Genomic DNA, 8436 nt, shown 5'->3' on the forward strand with positions numbered 1-8436 from the left:
ACTGCAATTTGGATTACATACATTGTACTTCAAGCAAAGCTAGGTTAAAATAATGCAATTCAGAATACCCCATGAAATAATGTGATTTTTTACCCTGAATCAAAGCCAACTGAAGGCAGTGGAAAGAATTCTATTTACTTCAGTGGGCTTTGGATCTGGCCTCATGTGACTACAATGTATGTTGGAGATGTGGGAGGAAAGGCAACCTTATTTTCCATCCCACAATTAAATATGTTGTCCTACACTACAAACAGAGCCATATATATGATGTGAATGTAGGTTGTGATGACAAGTACAGTATGTATTTTTTCCACAGGGAAATTTATGGCTCTACTATCAAATAAATTCAGATATGTAAACTTGATCTGCTTGAAAAATTTAGATATGTCATAAACAGATAAGGGTTAAGGTCTCTTTTACCTGTAAAGGGTTAACAAGCTCAGTAACCTGATGAACACCTGACCAGAGGACCAATCAAGGGACAGGATAATTTAAAATCTCTGTGGAGGGAAGGCTTTGTCTGTGTCCTTTGTTTGATTTGCCGTTCTCTCTTTGGCTTTAAGAGAGGCCAGACACATCTTCAAGTTCTCCAAGTTTTCCTGAAGTATTTTCTTCTATTCAGTCTAGTGAGTATTAGAAAGGCGGACTAGTCTTAGAATTTAATTTCTGTATTTGCAATTGTGTGTTTGCTGGAAAAATTCTTTATTTCTGTTTGCTGTTACTGATTATTCTGAGGAGGAGGGAGGGGGAAGTCTCTCCAGGTTTATAAGTCAGACCCTGTGATATTTTTCCATCCTGGTATTACAGAGATAGTGTACTTTCTTTCTTTTTAATAAAATCTTTTCTTTTTAGAACTTGATTGATTTCTTACCTTGTTTTGATTTTCAGGGGAAGGGGAGGGGGGAAAAGTGAATCCCTCTTTGTTTTGATTCAAGGAATTTGAATCCAGGTATCTCTCCTAAGCACTAGGAGATGGGATGGGGGAAATGGTTGTTTCCCTTTGTGTTGTGATTCAAGTTTGAATCTGTGTTCCCCAGGGAGAGTTTTGGGGCAACAGGGAGTGTGTCAGACACTTAAAACTTGACTGGTGGCAGCAAGAACCAGATCTAAACTAGGATTTTAGTTTAGAGGAGTCCATGCAGGTCCCCATATTGTGAACGCTAAAGTTCAAAGTGGGGAATAAACCTATGACAAGATATTTTCCAACAAATTAAGAGACAAATTGTGCTCTGAAAATTTTATTGAAAAAATGTTCCCATTTTTTAACCAACCCTAATATGTATTAATTGTGTAATGAGACACATTGGGCTGGATTTCCAAAGGTATGTAGGCACCAAAAGATGAAGATAGGTGCCTAGTGGGATTTGTCGGAGTTAGTTGTGTAAGCTGCTTAGGTACTTTTCAAAATCTCACTAGGCATCTATCTGCACCTTTAGGCACCTAAAAACCTTTTAAAATCTGTCTCTGGCTGCCTAATTCTCAGTGAGCTCCAAGTCAGTCAAAAATCTCATAATCAGAACTGATAATGAAGAGAAAAATGCTTTGTGAGCTAATAGAGTGATGGTGACTCTTAGAACATTATAATTCTTGAACAGCATGAGTTAAAATCAGTTAGCAGAGTAAGATGCATAAATGTGTACCAGGGTTATATTTATCAAGTTTATCTCTCTGAAATGAATGGAACTACTCATTTTGAGAGAAGGCTATTTCCCCCCGCCCCAAGATATTAGGTACTGATATATTGCAGATACCAGGTGTTCACATTGCCCAGTTGCAGTATCTACAAATGCTGTGGTTCAACTTGAAAATAACATATATTCAGACTCTAGTCCATTCTTGTTTCATCAGTGGATTCACTGGTTTACTCCAAATACTTTGTGCTACTCGGGCAACAAATAGCAGCCATAAATTTAGCTTACTGAAACCAAGTTTGCAGCTGTTTTGCATTGCTGCAGCAGCACAAAACAGCCAGATTATACTGGCTCTGGATATGACTGTTCACTAAGGTTATTTTATTTTAAGGAGTAATTATATTCTTGGTTGAACTGCAATGTCTGTTCTCAGTGAAGGCACTATGATCCTACTGCGTTTGCCTGGAAGAAGTAGAGTCAAAATCAGTCTTGGACTATCACTAGTCAGTGCAGCAAGAGCAGATGTTAACAGTAAAGGAGGACTGCTCAGGGCTTTTCAGAAAAAGCAATTAATTTCTCAAAATTTTAATTTCTTATTAATTTATTCTCAGGAGACTGATGGTGTGTAGCTTTCTTTGCTGAGGGCCTATTTCATGGCAGGAAATGGAGGTGCCATGTTTGACATTTCCGCTCATATTAGCAAAGTTGGGTGGAGACCCCAGGTGGAAGAGATGAGGTTGATGCCTCCATGAGAAGATCCAGTGCACAATGGAAACAACCCTAAGTCTTCTTTTGTCACTGTCGTTAGCTTTCTGTCCCAAGTAAATATGGTAGGACTAGTTCTGAGAGCTGGCATCACAATCCTAATGTGATAACAGACACCGACTTTATATTTTATGTGATGAAACCAGGATTCAATTATCATTTTAACACAAATAAAACTGATAAACTGTACCACAAACATGAACTGTAAACAGAATAAAAAATCCACTTCATTATAAGTAATGTGAGATGCAGATTTCTGCTGAGATTGTAATGCCTCACGTTAAAAAGTAAATGTGCATGCTAAACTGGGGGGAGAGGTAGATATGCTGGAGGGTAGGGATAGGGTCCAGATTGACCTAGACAAATTGGAGGATTGAGCCAAAAGAAATCTGATGACGTTCAACAAGGACAAGTGCAGAGTCCTGTACTTAGGATGGAAGAATCCCATGTACTGCTGCAGGCTGGGGACCGATTAGCTAAGCAGGAGTTCTGCAGAAAAGGACCTGGGGATTACAGTGGAGGAGAAACTGGATATGAATCAACAGTGTAACCTTGTTGCCAAGAAGGCTAATGAAATATTGGGCTGCATTAGTAGGAGCATTGCTAGCAGATCGAGGGAAGTGATTGTTCCCCTCTATTCGGCACTAATGAAGCCTCATCTGGAGTATTGTGTCCAGTTTTAGGTCCCCCACTACAGAAAGAATGTGGACAAATTGGACAGAGTCCAGCGGAGGGCAACGAAAATGATTAGGGGGTTGGGGCATGACTTATGAGAAAAGTCTGAGGGAACTGGGCTTATTTAGTCTGTAGAAGAGAAGAGTGAGAGGGGATTTGATATCAGCCTTCAACTACCTAAAGGGAGGTTCCAAAGAGGATGGAGCTAGGCTCTTCTCAGTGGTGGCAGATGACAGAACAAGAAGCAATGGTCTCAAGTTGCAGTGGGGGAGCTCTAGGTTGGATATTAGGAAAAACTATTTCACTAGGAGGGTGGTGAAGCACTGGAATGGGTTACCTAGGGAGGTGGTGGAATCTCCATCCTAGGAGGTTTTTAAGGCCCGGCTTGACAAAACCCTGGCTGGGATGATTTAGTTGGGGTTTGTCCTGCTTTGAGCAGGGGGCTGGACTAGATAACATCCTGAGGTCCCTTCCAAACCTAATCTTCTATGATCAGTTATGAAATTCTAGTGGTTCAGCATTAAGATCTGGATTCAGCAGAACATTTAAGAGACGCTTGACTTTAATCACATGAGTAAATCCATCCCTTTTCAGCAAATGTTTAACTTTAATCATCTTAGAAGTCTCACTGAGGTACATGGCAATACTCACATATTTAAAGTTATCTCACATTACATATAATTAAGAGGCTTTTTTATTCTGTCGACGGTATCAATATTGAGGCAACCAATACTGGAATAATGTATCTCATTCTGGTGTCCACATTTTCAACAGGATGTTGAAAAATTGGAGAGAGTATAGAAAAGAGCCACAAAAATGATTTAAAGGGTGGAGAAAATGTGAGAGACGTAAACAGCTGAATCTGTTTACTTTATCCAAAAAAAAAAAAAAAGAGAGGTTCCTTGATTACAGTGTATATATACCTTCATGGGGAGAAATACAAGGTTCTAAACTGTTCTTTTATCTAGCAGCAAAAGGCATAACAAGAACTAACAGCTGCAAGCTGAAACTAGAGATATTCACATTAGAAATCAGGGACAACTTTTTAGCAGTGAGAGTGTTCAGCAATTAGAACAAACTACTAAGGAGTAAAATGGCTTCTCCATCACTTGATGTCTTCAAATCAAGACCGGATGCCTTTCAGGAAGATATGCTTTGGTCAAATACAAGTTATTGGGCTCAACAGAGGGTGACTGGGTAAAATTCTGCAGTCTGTATTATACAGGAGGCAGGCTAGATGAGCTAATGGTCCCTTCTGGCCTTAAATTCTGTACACCTGTGTGCTTAAGTTCTCCACTGGATTAGGGCCTAAAAATGTGAATTAATTTTGTATATGATATTATATATTTTTATTAAAAATCTTAAGTGACAGAAAGTAACACTACTGAAAACCTTGAGTACTAGGAACATTTGGACTCTGCTAAATTGTCTGATGCAGTAAGTGGACTCAACTCTCCATTTGCACTAGCTGAGAATTTGGCCCAAGTTTTCTATATAGTCAGATCCCTCTGGTCTGAGCTGATCATAATTCATGTGATGCTGCTGCCTGCTGACAACACCAGTCCAATGCATGCTGTGTGGTCTCAGCATGAATAGGAAAAATGTGTGACCATGATTAACAACTTTGGGAAATTTCAAATGAAGAAAGAAAGGGAAAATAAATGTTCATCTTTGCTGAAATGCCAGCTAATCATATTAGTGCATTTATCTGGGCAGGGTGCTTTTTTTTCTTTTTCATGTTATTTCTGTTTTCTAAAGGACTATTGTTAAAAAATATGTTTCTTGTAGTAGATAAAAAGCTATTGGTTAAGTGGAAAACAGACAAAGCCAACTATTGTTTCTAATACAATTTCTACAAGTATCCCAGATGAATTAATATTTCTCATTTACTATAGAAGTTTAATAACACCAGAGTGTCTGAGTGTCACGCTACTAACTTTGTATGGGGTCTAGTGCCACAAAAATTTATGCATGGGAGAAATTTTAATCTGAATGGGATTACCCACAGGAGTAAAAACACTCAACATGCATAAGTGTTTGCAGGAGTGAACCCACAGTGAGTAAACTACAGGTATTCCCAATTTTTTTATGGGGGGGGGCGGTTGTTGGTAATTATAGAAATTACAAAAGAATTTTCAAACAAAGGTAGTTGTAGACAGAAAAGTATTAAAAGATTGCATTAATTTAATTATTTTTTTTCCTGAACAAATATAGAAAAACTACCCTTCAGAATAATGTAATGTGAAATAATGACCATGAATTACCATTTTATGTATCTATGACATAACTAACTAAATTAAAGAAATACAATCTATTGCTGAAACCATGTTCAGTCTTTAAAGTACAGCATTCAAAAGTCAAGGAATTCTAAAGCCAGTGGTGAGCTCAGTGGAAAAAGAAGTGCATTTGTGCTCTTTTTTTTTTCTTCCATGGGGAGTGTGGGGCTGCTTATGATAATGAAGACCTCACAGGTTTTTTATTCTTCAAAAATACAGTGGATTTTTTTCTCTGTTTTTAAAAAAAAATCTTAGTAGTTTTAGGAATGTCAAGTCTTGTAGAGACTTGGTTTGACAGGGAACTTCTAGCAGTCTCAGAGATGTGTAGCATAAACTGTTCTGCACCTTAACTGAAGACATCCTTTCTCCTCATTGTTTTAGGTGCTGGAATCAAACAGGTATTAATAAAAAGCAGAGTTTTAAACATCCTGATGACATTTTTAGCCCTGTGGTCATGGCTTTTAGGAATAAAAGAAATTATTTTAGGAATAAATAATAATAATTTGTAGCAGAGGGCAAGTGAACACACTGTCGTGAAGACTGGTTGGGAAAAATGTGACCCTAAAGAAAAGCAATCAAACAAGATATAAGACAAATAGCTAGGATCATTAACTAGTGTCTTTGCCATCCAAATTGGAGAAAAACAGAGAAAGTTCTGGGAGACCCTTACAAAGACTGCAGCATCCTTCACTAGCTGGAACAGCTTCACCTACTCCACGCCTGTCCCCACTCACTTCAAATTCAGTTGCTTATAGGGGAAATACAGGGGATTTTCTGGGCAGCCCTGATGTTCGGAAGGGACATGTCTGGGAAGCCTCCACACTCCCTCCTCTTCCCTACTCTATGGCCTCATTAGAGAGGCACCAATGTACCACTAAAGTGTAGCATTAATTTTTGTTGAAATCCTCATATATTTGTCAACTGTGTAGACCAGTTTTTGCACCCTATAATTTTTTCTAGAGTTCTTTTGATTCTTTATCGCATTTTGAATTTTGAGCTACATTAGGCAAAGTCACATGGTGTTTTGTTTTGCTTCCAGAATGACTGGTCTAAAGTAAACAGCAAGAATAGAAAAGCTTCAGAGAAGGAAACAGATCTGGTTAGAGATCTGGAAATACTTCTGTATGTGAAGAGAGAGATTGAAAAAAGCAAGGACTAGAGAAGATGAATAAAAGGTACATTATGTATGACAGCGGCATTCAAAATAATACATATAAAATAATAAATGGCATAGACAAAATCAGTTGGGGGCTCCAGCATGCCAGGAGAAGGTGTTGTCCAATAAAATTAAAAAGCAACCAGTTTAATAGAGATGAATAAAAATGTGTTTTAAACAGAGTGGCACGAGAGAGTAGTGAGTAGGGTGACCAGATGTTAAGGGAAAAATATCAGGACCGCCGCAGGGGGGGCATTTTTTTTTCTTTTACACTCACCTATCCGGGAGTTTGGTGGCAATTCAGTGGAGAGCCTTTCAGTCGCGGACAGTCTTCGGCAGTATTTCGGCAGCGGGTAATAAACTTTGCCGCCAAAGACAGACGCACCCACCGCCGAAATACTGCTGAAGACCGCCCGTGACTGAAGGACTCTCCACTGAATTGCTGCCGAAGACCAGGAAACAAAATATTGGGACAAGTGGCGTCTTGACCGTACTCTGGTCAGGACGCGGGACAAACTCCTAAAAATCGAGACAGTCCCGATTTTATCGGGACGTCTGGTCACCCTAGTAGTGAGGCAAATAGCTTAGTAGGATTTAAAACACATTACTCATTAGTGTAAGTATTAAGAATAGGAAGCAGCTGATATTTTTCAAATTTTGTCAATTTTATTTTTTGAAAAAAGGGGATACATTGAAAAAAGCAGCGGTTCACTGCTCCAGGCCAATTGGAGCTGCTGGAAGTGGCGCGGGCCAAGGGACTTACTGGCCACTGCTTCCAGCAGCCCCCATTGGCCTGTATCAGTGACCCGCAGCCAGTGGGAGCCATGATCGGCCGGATCTGCGGATGGGGCAGGTAAACAAATCGACCCAGCCGGCCAGGGAATTTCCCTACAGAAGCGGTGACCCCAGTTTGAGAAACACTGGTCTGTAAGGTGCCACAGGACACTTTGTTGCTTTTTATGGATCCGGACTAACACGGCTACCCCTCTGATTCTTGCTTAATGCTAAGTTAAAATGCCAGTACTTGACATGGTGCCCTGTCTGTAAGCTGATGATGGTTGTAGTGGCAGATGGTAAATCAGCCTTTTATTTTCCACCAAGATTGCTCTGAAGGAGTTCTGGACAATGTAGGTTTCAGAGCATCACAACTTAGCTAGCTGTGATGGTTCACCACTAATCAGCACAGCATCTCCTCTTGGAGCCATAGTAACAGAGTGTTCTTCCTTGCCATTACCTAAAGCAGGACAGGCCCAAACAATGGAATTCTATTTGCACATGCCAGAATGGCTGTATGAGCAGCGAATAGCACTCCAAAATCTTCACATCCTATGGCTTCACATAGAAGAGTCTGTGAACAATTTTATGGACAATTAGCATTGCTGCCAAAGTAGTCAGCCATGACAAAGTTGGCAATAGACAAGTCATAGGCAATAGACAAGTTTTTACCCTGCTTGGGTAAAAACAAAAAAACAACCTTTTTTTTTCATTATGTATTAGTGAGTTGGGAGATGATAATGTGGCATTAAAACTGGTTAAAATAAAGTATATTTCACACAAACATCAAAACAAATTAAATTGGTTTGTTCAGAAACATTTCCTCTGTTTTTTTCTATTAAATTGTCTGGGGGGGGGGGGATTTTTTTTTTTTTGCATTGGAAAAATTAAATCTTTCAAACCATTTTGGAGGAAAAGGCATTTACCATTTAAAAGAGGAAATTGGACAGACCTCTCTGAATAAACTGCAGGAGACACTATCCACAGTATAATAAGGGCTCTCAAAAGCCACCAATAAATCACAATTACGACATTCTTGTCTGTGCTCCTACAAGAAGTCTGTGGTTGATGCAGGAACTGAGCATAGGCCTCCTGATTCCTAGTCCAGTACCTTAGCCACCTGGCCAGTGACTAAGAGCACCTTATTATCATATTAACC

This window comes from Mauremys reevesii, linkage group 1 (genome assembly GCF_016161935.1).
Source record: "Mauremys reevesii isolate NIE-2019 linkage group 1, ASM1616193v1, whole genome shotgun sequence".
NCBI lineage: Eukaryota > Metazoa > Chordata > Testudines > Geoemydidae > Mauremys > Mauremys reevesii.